Genomic DNA, 19,677 nt, shown 5'->3' with positions numbered 1-19,677 from the left:
TTGCTTTTAGTTAGTTGCACGGTGGGTTTTTTTTGGGGTTTTTTTTTCTTTTTTTTCCATTGATATATATAAAATCTAGTATACTATTATGTTATCTTGGTTTCTTATGCTTAAATTACATTGTTTGTAGTATTTTCTTTTTGGTATTGTTATCTTTTGGAATTTTATTATACTTTAACATTGTATTAATGTTTATATGGCTTACCTTTTTTGTATACTTACTCAATAAAAAGATTTAAAAAAAAAAGATAGGTACATGGATGACAGAAAAATGGACGCCTGTGTCGTATAGTTTCCTTAATCAGTACGTAGAAGTCCCAGTGGGAGAGTATGTAATACTTTTCTGCTATTAGGGAATAAGAAAGGGCAGGTGACAGAAGTTTGTGTAGGAGAACACTTTGCATCTAGTGATCATAATGCCATTAATCTCGAAGTAAAAATGAAAAAGATAGATCTGGTCTGCCGATTGAGATTCTAAATCGGAGAAAGGCCAATTTTGATGGTATCAGAAAGGACCTAGCAAGCGTGGATGAGGCAGGCTGTTTTCTGACAGCCTGTCTCATCCACACAAGCGGAACAAGTGCTACACATGCCCTTACACTTCCTCCCTTACCACCATTCAGGGCCCCAGGCAGTCCCTCCAGGTGAGGTGACACTTCACCTGCGAGTCAGCTGGGGTGATATACTGCGTCCGGCGCTCCCGATGTGGCCGTCTATATATTGGTGAGACCCGACGCAGACTGGGAGATCGTTTTGCTGAACACCTACGCTCTGTCCGCCAGTGAAAGCAGGATCTCCCAGTGGCCACATATTTTAATGCCACATCCCATTCCCATTCTGACATGTCTATCCACGGCCTCCTCTACTGTAAAGATGAAGCCACACTCAGGTTGGAGGAACAACACCTTATATTCCGTCTGGGTAGCCTCCAACCTGGTGGCATGAACATTGACTTCTCTAACTTCCGCTAATGCCCCACCTCCCCCTCGTACCCCATCCGTTATTTATATACACACATTCTTTCTCTCACTCTCCTTTTTCTCCCTCTGTCCCTCTCACTATACCCCTTGCCCATCCTCTGGGTTTTCCCCCCCCTCCCTTTTTCCTTCTCCCTGGGCCTCCTGTCCCATGATCCTCTCATATCCCTTTTGCCAGTCACCTGTTCAGCTCTTGGCTCCATCCCTCCCCCTCCTGTCTTCTCCTATCATTTTTATCTCCCCCTCCCCCTCTCAAATCTCTTACTAGCTCTTCCTTCAGTTAGTCCTGACGAAGGGTCTTGGCCTGAAATGCCGACTGTACCTCTTCCTACAGATGCTGCCTGACCTGCTGTGTTCACCAGCAACTTTGATGTGTGTTGCTTGAATTGCCAGCATCTGCAGAATTCCTCATGTTTGTGTTTTCTGACAAAGTTGTACTAGGTAAGCGGACACTCAAAAGTGAAATTTTGAGAGTACAAGGCATATATGTGCCTGTCAGAACAAAAGGTAAAGATAGCAGGTATAGGGAATTTTGGTTTTCAAGACACATTGAGGCTGTGGTTATGAAAAAAGGAGGTGCATAGCAGGTATAAGCAGGTAGAGACAAATGAGCTGCTTCTGGAGCATTAGAAATGCAAGAGAGCACTTAAGAAATCAGGAGGGATAAAAGAATGAGTGAGATTGCTCTAGCAGACAAGTTGAAGGAGAATGCTAAGGGATTCTACAGATATGTTAAGAGAAAAAGGATTGCAAGGGACCAAATTGGTCCTCTGGAAGATTAGAATAGTAACATGCTTGGAGGTGAAAGAGATGGGGGAGATCTTAAATGGGCTCTTTACATCTGTAATTACTCTGGAGAAAGACACAGAGTTTATATAAGTGAGGCAGCAAGCAAGGTCATGGACCCTACACAGAACGAGAGGAGGAGGTGCTTGCTGTCTTGATTCAACTAGTGTGAATAAATTCCCAGGGCCTGACAAGGTGTTCCGTCAGACCCTGTGGGAGGTAAGTGCAGAAATTGCAGGGATCGTAGCAGAAATATTTAAATCATCCTTAGCAATAGGTGAGGTACTGGTGGATTGGAGGATAGCTAATGTTGCTCCATTGTTTAAGAAAGACTCTTAAAATAAACCAGGGAAATTATAGGTTGATGAGCCTGATATCAGTAGTGGGAAAGTTAATGGAAGGTATTCCAAGGGACTGGATGAAGGCAAGGCAGTGGATGTTGTCTACATGGACCTTTGCAAGGCATTTGACAAGGTCCTACATGGGAGATTGATCAAGAAGGTTCAGTCGCTTGGCCTTCAAGATCAGGTATTAAATTGGATTAGACATTGGCTTTGTGGGGGAAGCCAGACAGTGGTTCTAGATAGTTGCCTCTTTGACTAGAGGCCTGTGACTAGTGAAGTGCCATGGGGACCGGTGCTGGGTCCGTTTATGTTTGTCATCTATATCATCGATCTGGATGTTAATATGATTAACTGGATCAGCAAATTTGTGGATGACACCGAGATGGGGGGTGTAGTGGACAGCAAGGAAGACTATCAGAGCTTGCAACAGGATCTGACCAGCTGGAAAAATGGGATGAAAACAGACAAATGGAATTTACTGAAAAGAAGTATGAGGTGTTGCACTTCAGTAGGACCATTCCAGGGAGCAGGTCGATGGAAGTAAGCAGTTTAAATGGCTTGACATGAACTAGATGGGCCGAAGGGCCGGTTTCTATGCTGTACTTTTCTATGACTCTATCTTTATAAGACATGCCCTCTAACCCAGGCAACATCTTGTAAATCTCATCTGCACCATCTCTAGAGCTTCCACATCCTTCCTATAGCCTTGGAAATGGATTGGAAGATCTCTTTCAATGCTTGCATTTTGGGAGTCCTGCAGTGAACAAAAACAAAGAGCAAAAATAAAAGGCTCCCAATTTTGCAGGTTGAGATTTTTTTTCTGGACTCTGAGTAAAACAAAAATAACACAGACATTCTGAAAGGATCCTGAGACAAAGTTTCCAAAAGAGAGTGAGTGAGTGTGAGTGTGAGTGTGAGTGTGTGTATGCTCAAAAGAATGGTTCATGGGTTGGGGGGGGCGGGGGAGTTAAGAAAGATGCTTGAAAGAGAGTGGCTGATCAAAATTTAATGGTAATCTCAAACTCACACAACCAGTCAGAAGACTTGGAAGTCTACAGGCTGCATACAGGGAAAAAATGTTCTGTAAAGTAATTCCCAGCTGCTGTAATTGCTCCTCAAACTACACACAAAACCTTCCCCTTCCACCAATCACAGCTGAAGCTGGCAGCAGCTGCACCTTATATTTCTCATTCTCAGCTACCCCTTGTGCATTGAGAGTATAATTTGTGGAAATTCTAGGCTACAGCTCCATTGACCCTCGTGTCATAAAGAATAATTAGGTGGCGAGGGACTTGCTGGTAAATCGTAGTGTTTGGGATTGACTTTCATATGGAAAAATCAGCAAAAGTGGCTTCTATCCCAACTTCATGTTCAGGAAGAGCATTTGTCCCAATTTTACAGTAAATTTTGGAACTGCACAGCCTCTATTAGGCCATATGCTTTTTTAATTGTAAAAGCAAACTTTACAGAAAGAAACACTCTCACAGCTGTTCAATGAAAACATTCTTCAAAGTGCTTTAGAAACTGAACTGAGTAAAAAATCAATTGATGCAACATGCAGGTGTAACAATATTTCTAGAGTTTACTGTTTACATAATGCCTTATAAATTTTTAAGCTTACAAGTGCCATCACAAAATTAAACCCAAAATGCAATTGTATAGGTTTTACAAAACAAAGGTCAGTTTGACCTTAAAATTCCAGCAATGTCAGATCATTAAGTCCTAAACCATACAAACAATCTTTGACTTCCAGGCACACAAGCATAAGAGGATTAAGGCTGGTATCCCAAAGCTTGATTTCAACACCTCAAGAAAACCACAGCGTATGAAATGCTAACTTCGGGATCTCAAAGAATATAGTTCATATCCTCCTGTCCTAAATAAAAAAATAGCTAAAGGTGTTTGCAGATAATTGGATTACTAATCATCCCATAACTAGTTACTGTCTAAGCTTGGAATTTCAAGAATCCTTGGTTTCTATTTCTCAATTACAATGGAATCCATCACAATGTGTGTAAGTACTTTAGGGGTCTCAAATAAAAACAAGATCCATTTACTGGAATTGATGAAATTGCTTAATCTAGTTCTTCCTTTAAGAGGAGAGTTGTGGTACCAGAAGTCAGACTTGATACCAATAGTCTCAATGTTAAACAACTATCACTAGCTTTGCAATCAATATTATTTGGAAACGTACTAGAAAATTTAGATGCATGGATAAAATATTAGTTAGGTATTTTTTTAGAACTTAACTATAATGCAAGTTCTGAACTAAAATGTCCAGAAACTTCAATGTGAATAAACTTACATCTAATAAAAAAATAGCTAACTATGGAAATTACGAATTACCAGACAAGATAAAATTATTTAATGCAGTGATGACGAGAGGGATATGAAATAGTCAGGAAAAGGTCATCAAAAGATGAATAGCTACAAAAGGTGAAAGAGCAGAAAAGAAAAATTACTTAAATATTACCCATTTTGATGCAGCAATTGGGCTCAAGAACAAATAATTAGAAATTACCCAAATATGAATGTGAAGCTGGGAGTGAAAATCAAAGAGGTGTAATTTCAGACTAGGTCAATAAAACTTTAATGTAATCAAAGGAATAGGACTTAAGTATAAAAGAAGAAAGAGCTGCAAATACAAAATATTAGTAAGGATCTTTGGGGAGAGAAACAAAAGCTAATGTAAAGGGTACCCTTCATCAAAACTATACACTATAAAAAAAACCAAGGGGGGAAACAACAAGGAGAGAAGAACGTTTTCAAAATGAGCACTGGTAGAACAGTAATTAAATAGTACAACACTTCAGATGCTAGAAACCTGAAATAAAAACCAAAAATACTGGACTTAATACACAGGCAGCACCTGTGGAAATAGAATGGAGTTAACGTTTCAGGTCCAAGGCTATTTTTATAGAGCTTACCTTACATTATCCTCTTCTGAAATGTTTTATAAACCGTACAAGTTAATGTATAACAAGAACATTTGAATTTTGATTATCTATGAATATTCAGAACATACTCCTAGCCATTGATAGTTTAGAGATGGCAAATGATCCTTGCTGTGGAACAAGTTAAATACCTCTGTCAGTACCTCCCACATCAGCTGAAACCACACCCTACATCTCACTCTAATGTAGAGCATGTAATGATTCAAATTTGTACTATGCCATTTGTCTTCTATAATATCTTCTCTTCCATTATGTATATGACCGCTGTATCTGTTTTAAGACAGAAGACTCTTCTTATGAGGCAAGTAGTATTTCCTAATTTTCAGTTTCATAATGTTCTGCAAGATCTTACTTTCCCATGAGACTCTTACTATGGAATGCTGTATGAGTTACTCTTTAATGATCCTGAACAAAATCTCAAGACCTGCTTGATGCAAAATCCTGCAGCCTTCTGTAATTGTGTGACACATCTGTATATAATAACAGATCCTATACAGTATATGCCATGCTACATACTAAATGTGTAACAAAAGGACAATAAATCTCTGTGGGAGAAAATGCAAAATGCTATTCTTCCCAATTAGCCCCCATAAGAAACCTATCTATACTAATTCACTGAAGAATAGTTTTGCAAACAGCCCATGGAAAAACAACTACTCAAATGCTTGCACATGACTGGTTTTATCTTTCAAGGCAGCTTTAACAATTATTTTCACTTCAGAATTTATGGACATATGAAACCACAACCTTACAAAAATGTACGGATTAATTAATGCTCTAAAGTTGTTAAACTTTATCGTGCAGTTGCCTGAAAGATGTTGCTCATTCATGGACTACTGTTTCTTCCAGGATCTCAGGGACTTGAGACCTTTTTTTCCCCCCTCTGACTGTATTATGTTACCCATTACTTTGTGTTACAGCCAGTCTATACCTCACGTGCATAGACAGGGACCCTGTTCTCTGTAAGTGCACAACCTTTTGACCTTGCATTTAGAACAAATGTGTCTGGTACTTTTGTCCGTATTCCACTGCAAACTTTTGATCTAACATGCTCACTTTTCTGTATGGTTGTTGTTAACTCCTGCTTTTCAAATTTGCCTTGATCGTGCATATGAGATCAAAATTGACCCTCCACACCTCTATTCACAAGCACTCATTTTGCTGGGGGGTAAAGTCCGGCCAGCATTCCCATCAGGCAGCCTCAACACACAGTTAGCTTTTGGATGATTATGGATTACATTAAGATGTATATAAAATAAAAATAAAGAGGTAAATTAGTAAATCATAAACACAACACATATAATAAAACAATTGGAAGGCATTAATAAGAACAATACACAAGAATGAAAAGAGATTTTTTTAACTTTAATTTTCTGTATCAACTACACGATAGAAATTAAAGTATATGCATTAGATTTGTGGACTGTGAGGCAGGAATATCATACTTGTTTTTTCCTGAGTATACCTAATTTCCTATCATTTTACTCACCATTATATTCCTTTAATTGAGAGAAAAGGTTAAAAAAGTACTGCTAAATTCGAGATAGGGCCACTTAATGGAAGAAGATGCTTAAGTGGGGAAGCTAACAAAGAGAGGAGGTAAATATTAACATGAAATGTAAACAAAATGGTAACTCACCAACTTAGAAGAAGAACCAAATCTATCTGTTGTAGATTTCTACGTCAAATATACAACAGGTAAAGCTCAGGGAAAGAAAATCACAGCATTGGCAAGGTGAGAAAAATGTTCAATGTATTTTCTGCACCTTAACATGTGAACTGACAATGCTGGTGAATAGAACATTTGGTTCTAGCACTCAGCAACCATCCGTGAAATCAATTCAAATGCATTTCTAGGTGATGGTAGAGACTTGGATGACTGGTTTATTCCAGTTCAGTCCCAAAGCAATCTGTACCTCCAGCTGTCTTAGAGGAATTTTTTTTCCACTTGAATCTTATTTACTTATATAGAAAATTTAAGTAGAAGTCATAAAAGACTCTTACTAGGCAACCAGCAACAAAGCCAACCGAATCTGTGGATTACAAATGTGGACAATCAATATGGAAGTTGGTTTTGAAATCACAGAATATTTGCATCATGTAACTGAAAAGTCATTGCAAAATCACTTTATCACTGGAAGAGAAAATTACTTAGAAGACTTCACCATCAAACACTTCAAATTCAAACAAACTGCAGACAATATTGGAATTTGCTTACTGCCCGAATGGTTTAAGAAGCCAATAGTAGAGAGAGATAATAATTTACAAGTAAGATAATATACAGTTTAAATTGTGGCATGGTGCCATGGTAGTGTGGCTGTTAGCGTTACATTATTACTGGTCAGGGTGTTCCAGAGTTCAGAGTTTAATTCTGGCGTCATCGGGAATGCATGGGTTTTCCCGGGTGCTCCAGTTTTGTCTCACAGTCCAAGAGTTGGTAAGTTCATCATTGTAAATGATTCTGTAATTAAATTAGGGTTAATTGGGTTTGTTGGGGGTTGTTGGGGCAGTGTGGTTCGAAGGGCTGAAAGGACCTACTCCACACTGTATCGCTAAGAAATAAATATGTCAAAGACATTGCAATTAAGTTTTTATACAAGTAATGAAAAGGGATTGGTATTAACAAAGGAAAAAACATTAAGAAAATAATTGAAAATACAATTTACCATAAGCATAAAGAAAATGGAAACACAAAACATGCCCCACATAAATCCTAAAAAAAACTACATGGTATGAACAAAAAATGTCACGCTCAATGGATGTATGCACAAATTGACCAGTTACTCTTTGGTTTGGTCTCCACCATTTCCAGAAGACATTGGATTCCTCAGTAACAAGTAGCATCTCCAGCATCACAATCTAGCCCTTGCTGGAGGGAAAGATGGAACATTTGACAGTCTGAAGTAAATGGAGGAGGAAGAATAGGTAGGGATTTGGAGTAAATCCTTGGCAGCACAACTACTAACTTCTGATAAGGATGTAGAATTCAGAACATCTGGAAGTTAATGGACAGATGGATGCCAGAGTGCCCATCTGATTCCTATAGACGACATACTTTCTTTCCCACTAACTCCACAAACTCCAAATGGTTGGGTGGTGGTGGGTCAGTGCTGGAAAATACCATCAAAAGCAAGTCAGAGTGAGCTACCAGAATAGAGACCCAAGGAAGTTCAATGCTATAGCATACATGAACAACAAGTTTTCTGGGCATATACAGTATGCCAATTGGACAAGTATATGCATTGGATAAGCACAGATCTACTACTGAGTAATTTGAGGAAAGATAAAGCAGTAAATCTTGAAATAGTTACCTTTACAGTCAAAGTTATGACTTAATTCAGAAGATTGTTCATTTAAACTCTTAGTTGCATCACAGACTCACACCTGCTATATGCTTCTCATTTTTGAATTCCCTTTTGTCACTCTTCTGCGGAAAATCAAAGAAATGCATTCAGTTCAATTGTTTTTCTTCATTCAAATAGATTTAAGCATCAATGTTCTGAAATTAAAATAGGAACAAGATCAGTTGGATCTCTTGCTAATACTATCTTTTTCTTTTTGAAAGTACAGACTTCCATGCAAAAGTGTGACCTTAATTCTTACAGTTCAATTCCTTGTTGACCAAAACTTGCTTTAGAGTTTTGGAGAATTAGATTCCTGTTTAATTCTATTAATTATTGAATGAGCTGAAACAACAGAAGCACCACACCAGTGTTTTGAAAAGGCATCCAGTTAATTTCACCATTGTTCTCACAGAAGTTCAATGTCAATGGGCAAATAGCATCAATTCTAAATGCCGCTTCTATAAAATAACTATTTACTATATTTTTTAGAACGCCTCAATGATCAATTTTCATCAATGGATCCATCTCCTAATTGCTGGAGCTTTCACTTCACTATTAATGCATTTTTCAATTGACCTAACAATGGTCATTCTACGCAAAGAAAATATTAAAGCAAATACTTAAATTATATTTTTGATCATCTAATCACTTGTTATCATAGTAAGCTTCAAATTACAATTATAAGGATTAGCATGTTGGAATTTTGAAGAAAAAGCATTTATTCATTACATTTTTACCAAAATTAGTATCTTGTTAATGCTCTGAAGCATTATTAAAAGGCAAGACTTGTATTTTTTAAGGGTGTATAAGTTTACAAAATGAAGACGTGCCGATTTTAAATTTAAATACTTAAAATTATTACAAAACAAATATATGGAATCATATAAAACTATAATATTATAAAGTCTCAGAAGGAGTTTCTCTTCTATGTCATTAAATTGGAAAATTACACAGATCATTCTAAGTATACAATGTACCAGTGCTCTACCACAGTTGAAAATAAATATGTAGAAATTTTAATAAAACTGCTGGCTTTGAATATGCTTTAGTGTACTGAAACATTATCAAATTATAATCTATTTACCTTCATAAAAAATTCTCTTTGTGCACAAAATGCATGTCCATTGCAACCGTGACAAAAATGAAAATCTTGTATTACTTGTTGCATAAAATTAAACAGTGAATTATCAACAATAGGTTCTGTTAGGCAGCTTAATATTTCATAGGCTGTAATTATTCTTTAACTGTTAGAATGTACTGTCCCCATGGAACTAATTACAGAAAAGCAATTATATTGAGAAAATATAAACAAATCCTTCAAGCACGTAAATGGTTTCTACTGTTAAATGTTAAAGAGGGTTGTACTGCAGGTATTCATACCAATCAGTTGATCTGGTTCATGAAATACTAATTTGATTTGGGTTTTACTACTTATATTAGATAATTATGATGCACAATCATAGCTGTTAAAAAAGGATAGCCACAAGCTATGAAAATAAAGATCTATTAATCAGCAGAACAGTAATCCAGCAAATTTCAAGACAAGAACAAAAGTAGGGTTTGTTATAAATCTAAATGATAAAGCTTCTGGCAAAGACAGTGCACTTAATTCAGAAAATCTGTTTGTGCCAAGAGCACAGCTTCCCCCATGTTAGCATCATGCGTATTTTAACTAGAGGTTAAAATAATTAGCCCACGGCTAACAAGCTTCCATGACATAGCTTCTGCAACAAACAAAACTCAAAATCCGATTTGGGTCAGAGGCTATACAGTTGCTAAATTGTAAAAAAAAAGCACTCAGTCTACTTCTAATACTGATAATGGGATGTTCCAGTCTAAAGAGATGCAAATGTTAATAATATGATTTTCTTTCAGTCCTGGCAATAGTAGTTTTACATTACAGTGTAAATGGTTTTCCCTCACTCAAAATGGGGGAGGGTGAAGAAGTTTTATGGCTATATGAAAATTATCATATTTGTGGAATTTGTTTCACCTTCCTGTTGTCAGTCAATTACTATGCATTTTTTTCATTATGAGTGAGTAACTTACTGTTAGCAAATAATGAAAAGGCAATTACAGGAAGCTGTGTTCATATTACACTGTTCATTTTATGCAGACTGTAATTATTCTCAATGGTACAGGCTTACTGTACCATGTAAGTGGCACTAAGGAAGAAAATGGAGTGGGCTGGTGCAGAGAAAATTGCAAATGTCACAGATACCTTTATCATCACTGCTGGATTTCTAAGATTAAAAAAGAGCAATAAAAAGGCTCTCTATGTGTAGCACACCCTTTGCACCAAGCTGTTGTGTTGACTGAAGTAGCAGTGGCACAAAAATTTCAGACGGCACTTTTGTTCTTTCAAATAATTCCCCCAAGACAGCACTTTCAGCCACTGACTGCATGGGAACAAAGTCATGGAAATATTCCCTTTGCCATGCCTCTCATTAGCTGTCTCCATGCTGTTCTATAATGGGGAGTGGCATATAAATGATCCACTTTATAGGTTTTGATCTGTTATTCCAAGAGGAAATTTGCTGCATATGGATACGCTTCCTGGAAAAGGTAGTGACACACTTGACAACAATATTGCAGTGCTATTTTTTTTAATGGGTGACACTGACCATCGAAAACACATTTCATCAATGTTTTCCTTTGTACCTGCTCTGAAGATGCATCAAAATGTCCTAACATCAATGAAAAACTTGCAAATAAATACAAAACATGCTACAGTAGCTCCCAAAAAGTCTCTCATCAATAGACTGCACAACATCAGCTGAAAATCAAAGAGAATAAACAATTTCATTAATATTCCATGCCTAGGCAGCAAGAACCTAAAGGGGGAAGAAAACAGTTACAAACATTGTTTTGACAACTGGTGTGCTGAAAGGTTATCTCACAAACAACCCACAAATGTGTGTGTAGTTTAAGGAAGTACTTCTTTCCTAATATTGGTTTAACAAAAACTGGAGCCCAGTTATTCCATTCCCTCTGTATGTTTAGATGTTAGTACAATACTTTAAATAAATATATTATTTTCAATAGCGTTTTGAATAGTAAGTGGGATTTAAGAGAGTGAATGCATTTACAAACTGCCTTTTATATTAACAAGAGACTCTGCAATCTACCACTAATTCAAAAATTACTTTGGAATTGCTGTCACTCAGACAGAACCAATTTGTGCACACATCAATTACATGCATCAATTAAATAAACAACCAATAAGCAGTTTTTTTTTGATCCTTTAAGGAATAAATGTTGACCATTTCAGGGGTTTAATTTTGTACACGTGATCCCACATATGATCTCATCAATGCCCACTACAACAAATATACATCCTCAAACACGAGAAAACCTGCAGATGCTGGAAATTCAAGTAACACACATAAAAATTGCTGGTGAACGCAGCAGGCCAGGCAGCATCTATAGGAAGAGGTACAGTCGATGTTTCAGGCTGAGACCCTTCATCAGGAACATCCTCTTTCTTTTAGTTTCAATTCCTCTTGCAACATTCTGTAAGCTTTCTTGATTACCTCTTGTATTTGCACATCTGCTTTTGGTTAATCATGTACAAGGATATCAAAATCCTTCGGCATCTCAGATCTCTCTAATCACTCACTATTTTCAAAAACAAAAACTATTTTTCCTGCCGGAATGAACAATTTCGCGTCTTTCCATAGTGGATTCCATTTGCCAAATCTTTGCCACTTATTTAACCTACCTAAATCCCTTTGTAATTTCTTTACATCATCTTTGCAACTTATTATTCTATGCACCTTTCTATCATAAGCAAATTGAGCAACCATACCCTTGGTCTCTTCATCCAAGCCATAGAGTCATGTAACACCGAAATAAACACTTCAGCCATAATCCACATCATTTACATACATTAGAAAAACTTGAGAACACGGCACCGGTTTCTGCAGCATACCTTTTATTACACTTACCAATGACACAAAAGGATCAGGGTAAGTTCATTTTCACCATCTATTCTATGTTCCATCAATTCAATCCAATCAGGAAGAACATAAGAAATAGAAACAAAGATAGGCTACAGAGCTCTTTGAGCTTACTTTTCCATTTAGTAAGATCATTTCTGATCTCTCACTTCGATTGCACATTCCTTTGCAATCCCCATAATTCACTCTTTATCTAAAATTCTGTTGATTTCAATCCAGCTTAAATCCCACCAAGGCAGATGGGGAATTTAAATTCTGTTAATTAAATAAATCTGCAATATATTAATATTAGACCTGACAACCAGGAAATTACTGAATTGTTGCAAAATACCATTTGGTCTAAATATGTCCTTTAGGGATGGACATTTGTTGACCTTATCCAGATTAGTATAAATGTGATAAGACCTGTTGCAATGTGCATTATTACCTTCTGAAAAGTCTTAACAATATGCTCAATTATCAATCAGGCAGCTCACTACCAACTTCTGAAGCAACCTCTCAGTATTCAACTGAATGCCAGCTTTGACTTTGCGTCTCTGCAGTGAGGCTTCAACCTGGAGGTTTCTGACTCAGTAAGTAAACATGCAACCTGAATGACAGTTGAGACCATACAAGCAAATTGTCATTGCTTAATGCATAACCTTTTCTCTTTCAATATTTTTATTAGTTTCTACATGGAAGAATACAGAGTACAAGAAAGTGTATATATATATATAAAGGTCGAAAAAAACAACGACCAATTACATTATATATATTCACAATAACAACCTCATTACCCCGTATTCATGTAGGTTACTCAAAGTTATATTGAAATATACCAATTTATTCCAAAAAGGAGTCTAACTCTAACCAAGACCGAAGTTGTTTATTAAGGAAAAAAAAGGTTAAATACCTTCTCGTATAATAAATATTAATAATAGCCAACATCTAATTTAAACAACAAATTGAGAGTTGACTGAGGTCCTTTAACATCTGCCGGACGATGCTGAGGATGTTCTACGAGTCTGTGGTGGCCAGTGCTACCATGTTTGCTGTTGTGTGCTGGGGCAGCAGGCTGAGGGTAGCAGATACCAACAGAATCAACAAACTCTTCCTAAGGCCAGTAATGTTGTGGGGATGGAACTGGACTCTCTCACGGTGGTGTCTGAAAAGAGGATACTGTCAAAGTTGCATGCCATCTTGGACAATGTCTCCCATCCACTACATAATGTACTGGGTGGACACAGGAGTACATTCAGCCAGAGACTCATTCCACCGAGATGCAGCACAGAGCGTCATAGGAAGTCATTCCTGTCTGTGGCCATCAAACTTTACAACTCCTCCCTTGGAGGGTCAGACACCCTGAGCCGATAGGCTGGTCCTGAACTTATTTCATAATTTACTGGCATAATTTACATATAACTATTTAACTATTTATAGTTCTATTACTATTATCTATGGTGCAACTGTAATGAAAACCAATTTCCCCCGGGATCAATAAAGTATGACTACAATGTTTTGAAAATAATTCAGAAAGGGTCCCCACAATGTCTGAAAGTCTTGACGACATTCAGAGATTAAACAACGAATCTTCTCTAAATCCAAGCATGACATAACGTCGTATAACCATTGAGCATGAGTAGGCGGAGAAACATCTTTCCATTTAAACAAAAGCATCCTCCTAGCCTTTTTAATATACATTATCTTATATTTTGGTTATATTATGTTAATCGTGTAGACTGTCTGGTATGGGTTTCTTTAGAAGCTAATTCCATTAATAAATTTTCTATTATTTCTCTTCTTGGACCCACGCTTCCTTTATTTTTAAGTAAACGAATTGATAATTTAATAGTTAAACATACTCTGAGGATCTGGACACAATTTAGAAAACATTTTGGTTTATTGAAATTTTCCCCTTCCAGTCTCATTTATTCAAATTTTTTTAAAACCTTCCATGACTGATTTAGTCTTTAAAGAATGGTACATAAGACCTTAGACAAAGGAGCAGAAGTCGGCCATTTGGCCCATCGAGTCTGCTCCGCTATTTTGTCATGAGCTGATCCATTCTCCTATTTAGCCTCACTCCCCCGCCTTTTCACCATAACCTTTGATGCCCTGGCTACTCAGATACCTATCAATCTCTGCCTTAAATACACCCAATGACTTGGCCTCCACTGCTGCCCGTGGCAACAAATTCCATAGATTCACCACCCTCTGGCTAAAAAAACTTCTTCGCATTTCTATTCTGAATGGGCACCCTTCAATCCTTAAGTCATGCCCTCTCGTACTAGACTCCCCCATCATGGGAAACAACTTTGCCACATCCACTCTGTCCATGCCTTTCAACATTCGAAATGTTTCTATAAGGTCTCCCCTCATTCTTCGAACGCCAAGGAATACAGTCCAAGACCAGACAAACGTTCCTCATATGTTAACCCTCTCATTCCCAGAATCATTCTAGTGAATCTTCTCTGTACCCTCTCCAACGTCAGCACATCCTTTCTTAAATAAGGAGACCAAAACTGCTCACAGTACTCCAAATGAGGTCTCACTAGCGCCTTATAGAGCGTCAACATCACATCCCTGCTCCTATACTCTATTCCTCTAGAAATGAATGCCAACATTGCATTTGCCTTCTTCACTACCGACACAACCTGGAGGTTAACCTTATGGGTATCCAGTACAAGGACTCCCAAGTCCCGTTGCATCTCAGAACTGTGAATTCTTTCCCCATTTAAATAACAGTCTGCCCGTTTATTACTTCTGCCAAAGTGCATAACCATACACTTTCCAACACTGTACTTCATTTGCCACTTTGCACATTCTTCTAATCTATCCAAGTCTCTCTGCAGACTCTCCGTTTCCTCAGCACTACCGGCCCCTCCACCTATCTTCGTATCGTCAGCAAACTTAGCCACAAAGCCATCTATTCCATAATCCAAATCGTTGATGTACAATGTAAAAAGAAGCGGCCCCAACACCGACCCCTGTGGAACACCACTGGTAACCGGCAACCAACCAGAATAGGATCCCTTTATTCCCACCCTCTGTCTCCTGCCAATCAGCCAATGCGCTATCCACGTATGTAACGTTCCCGTAATTCCATGGGCTCTTATCTTGTTAAGTAGCCTCATGTGTGGCACCTTGTCAAAGGCCTTCTGAAAATCCAAATATACAACATCCACTGCATCTCCCTTGTCTAGCCTACTTGTAATTTCATCAAAAAATTGTAATAGGTTTGTCAGGCAGGATTTTCCTTTAAAGAATCCATGCTGAGTTCTGCCCATCTTGTCATATGCCTCCAGGTACTCTGTAACCTCATCCTTGACAATCGACTCCAACAACTTCCCAACCACCAATGTCAAGCTAACAGGTCTATAATTTCCTTTTTGCTTCCTTGCCCCCTTCTTAAATAGCGGAGTGACATTTGCAATCTTCCAGTCCTCTGGAACCATGCCAGAATCTATCGACTTTTGAAAGATCATCGCTAATGCCTCCGCAATCTCCACAGCTACTTCCTTCAGAACATGTGGGTGCATTCCATCTGGTCCGGGTGATTTATCTACCTTTAGCCTATTCAGCTTCCTGTGTACTTTCTCTGTCATAATTGTGACTTCGCACACTTCTCTTCCCTGCCACCCTTGAGGGTCCGGTATACTGCTGATGTCTTCCTCAGTGAAGACTGATGCAAAATACTCGTTCAGTTCCTCTGCCATCTCCTTACCTCCCATTACAATTTCTCCAGCATCATTTTCTATCGGTCCTATATCTACTGTCACCTGCTTTTTACTCTTTATATACTTGAAAAAGCTTTTAGTATCCTCTTTGATATTATTTGCTAGTTTCCTTTCATAGTTAATCTTTTCTCTCTTAATGACCTTCTTAGTTTCCTTTTGTAAGGTTTTAAAAACTTCCCAGTCCTCTGTCTTCCCACTAATTTTCGCTTCCTTGTATGCCCTCTCCTTTGCTTTAACTTTGGCTTTGACTTCTCTTGTCAATCACGGTTGTATCCTTTTTCCATTCGAAAATTTCTTCTTTTCTGGAAGATACCTGTCTTGCACCTTCCTCACTTCTCGCATAAACTCCAGCCACTGCTGCTCTGCCGTCTTTCCCGCCAGTGTCCTTTTCCAGTCAACTTTGGCCAGTTCCTCTCTCATGCCACTGTAATTTCCTTTACTCCACTGAAATACCGACACATTAGATTTCGGCTTCTCTTTTTCAAATGTCACAGTGAACTCAATCATGTTATGATCACTGCCTCCTAAGGGTTCCTTCACCTCAATCTCTCTAATCACCTCCGGTTCATTACACAATACCCAATCCAGTACAGCCGATGTCCTAGTGGGCTCAACAACAAGCTGTTCTAAAAAGCCATCCTGGCAGACATTCTACAAATTCTCTCTCTTGAGATCCAGTGCCGACCTGATTTTCCCAATCCACTCTCATGTTAAAATCCCCCACAATTATCATAACACTGCCCTTCTGACAAGCCTTTTCTATTTCCTGTTGTAATTTGTAGTCCACATCCCTGCAGCTGTTTGGAGGCCTATGAATAACTGCCATCAGGGTCCTTTTACCCTTGCGATTTCTTAGCTCAACCCATAAAGATTCTGCACCTTCCGATCCTATATCACCTCTTTCTAATGATTTAGTATCATTTCTTACCAATAAAGCCATGCCTCCCCCTCTGCCTACCTTCCTATCCATCCGATACACCGTGTATCCTTGGACGTTCAGCTCCCAGAGACATGCATCCTTTAGCCAGGTCTCAGTGATGGCCACAATATCATACCTGCCAATCTGTAGCTGTACAACAAGATCATCCACCTTATTCTTTATGCTGCGTGCATTTAAGTATAACACCTTAAGACCAGTATTTGGTACTTTTTGCTTTGATTTCACTGCAACTTTATCGCACTGCAACTCATCCCATTGGCTACAAATTTGCCCCATCACCTGCCTGTCTTTCCTGACATCTTTGCTGCTCACTATCTTAGATTTATTTCTGTTTTCCCCTTCCTCCGCTCTGTCATTCCGGTTCCCATCCCCCTGCCAAATTAGCTTAAACCCTCCCTTACAGCTCTATTAAACTTTCCCACCAGGATATTGGTCCCCTTTGGGTTCAGGTGTAACCTGTCCTTTTTGAATAGGTCATACTTCCCCCAGAAGAGATCCCAATTATCCAAGAATCTGAAGCCCTGCCCCCTGCACCAGTCTCTCAGCAACGCATTCATCTGCCTAATCCTACTATTCTTGCCCTCGCTAGCATGTGGCACAGGTAGCAATCCCGAGATTACTACCCTGGAGGTCCTGCTTCTCAGCTTCCTTCCTAACTCCCAGAAATCTGTCTTCAGGACCTCCTCCTTTGACCTATCTACGTCATTGGTACCAACATGTACCAAGTCAACTGGCTGCTCACCCTCCCCCTTTAGAATATTCAGGACCCGATTCGAGACATCCCGTACTCTGGCACCTGGGAGGAAACACACCATGCAGGTATCTCTATCAGGCTCACAGAATCTCCTGTCCGTTCCGCTGACTATGGAATCCCCTATGACTACCGCATTCCTCTTCTCCCTCCTTCTGTCCTGCACAACAGTGCCAGGCTCAGTGCCAGAGACCCGGTCACCGTGGGCGTCCCCTGTCAGGTCATCCCCCTCAACAGCATCCAGAACAAGATATTTGTTGCTGAGGGGTCAGCCACAGGTGTGCTCTCCACTATCCGGGCATTTCCCTTCCCTCTCTTGACAGTGACCCAGTTTTCTGACCCCTGTAGCCTAGGCATGACTGCCTCCCTGTAGCTCCTGTCTATCACCTTTTCACTTTCCCTAATAAGCAGTAGGTCATCAAGCTGCAGCTCCAGATCCCTAACACGGTCTCTGAGGAGCTGCATCTCGGTGCACCTGGCGCAGATGTGGCCATCAGGGAGGCTGGAGGTCTCCCAGGATTCCCACATCTGACACCTTGAACAAAGCACTAACCCTGCAGGCATGCTATCTAATTCTACAGGAATGAAACAGGAAAAATAAGTCTACTCACCCACTTACCTCGCCAAACAAACAAACTTTTTAAACCGTTAGCTCGTACCGTTAGCTGTGAGAGCCCTGCTGTTCCTGTCTGTCCAGGCCGATTCGCAAAACGCGGGGGGGGGGGGGGGAGAGAAAAAAAGAGTTGGTGCTTCGCTCTCACCTCTTCCCGTTTACCGCCGGGTTGGGACAGGTTGGGTATCAGATGTTTTTGGGATTTGTTTGTTGGAGGAAATCTTTTTTCATTTGAGCAACTGTCAGCCAAATATAGCCCACCCAAAACTCACTTTTTTAGATATCTACAAATCAGAGACTTTCTAAGATCTCAATTATGCACATTTCCTATAAGCTCAGCTAAGAACTTACTAAATGTAATTTTGAATTTGACACCTTTTCATAATGGTTCAATATCTAATATTTATAGTATGTTACTGGAGACGAGGAATGTTCCTTTAGACAAAATCAAGAATCTCTGGGAACAAGATTTACAGACATCAATATTTGAGGTAACTTAGAAAGAAATTTTTAAACTGGTTAATACTTCATCGTTATGTGCTCGCCATTCTTTCATACAATTTAAGGTGGTACATAGAGTCCATATGACTAAAGATAAGCTATTATCTTTATTCAGATATATCTCCCTACTGTGATAGATGCAATAATGAAGAAGCTTCATTAATTCATATGTTTTGGACTTTTCCCTGTCTTGAAAAATATTGGAAGGAAGGAAGTTTTTCAAACTTTTTCTTTACTTTTCAAAGTTAATTTTAAGTCCAACCCTCTGACGGCCCTATTTGGTATTGTTGCAGGACAAGATATCAAGTTGAAGACATCTGATTTACATATTTTGGCCTTTAGCTCTCTTATGCACAACCGTTTAATACAAGTCACAAATCCTACCACTGAGCACAATGCTGACATGTATTCTGTGATAATAAATAAAAGGATTAGCAAACATATTTCCATGAACATAATGCCTCTCAAAGTTCAAAGTAACATATATCTCACCCTATACAATCCTGTAATTCTTATTTTTGCAGGCGTTCACAGTAAATACAAGAAACACAACAAAATCAATGAAAGACCACACCCAACAGTACAGGCAAACAACCAATGTGCAAATGACAACAAGCTGTGCAAATACAAAATGAAAGAAAAAGAGAAATATTAATAATAAATAATAAATAAATAAATATCGAGAACACGAGATGAAGAGTCCCTAGGAGTGGGTCCATTAGTTGTGAGGACAGTTTAGTGATTGGACATGTGAAGTTAAGTGATGCTATCCTCTCTGGTTCAAGGGCCTGA

The sequence above is a fragment of the Mobula hypostoma genome, chromosome 14 (genome assembly GCF_963921235.1).
Source record: "Mobula hypostoma chromosome 14, sMobHyp1.1, whole genome shotgun sequence".
NCBI classification, from domain to species: domain Eukaryota; kingdom Metazoa; phylum Chordata; class Chondrichthyes; order Myliobatiformes; family Myliobatidae; genus Mobula; species Mobula hypostoma.
Note: the sequence above shows the minus strand (reverse complement) of the source record.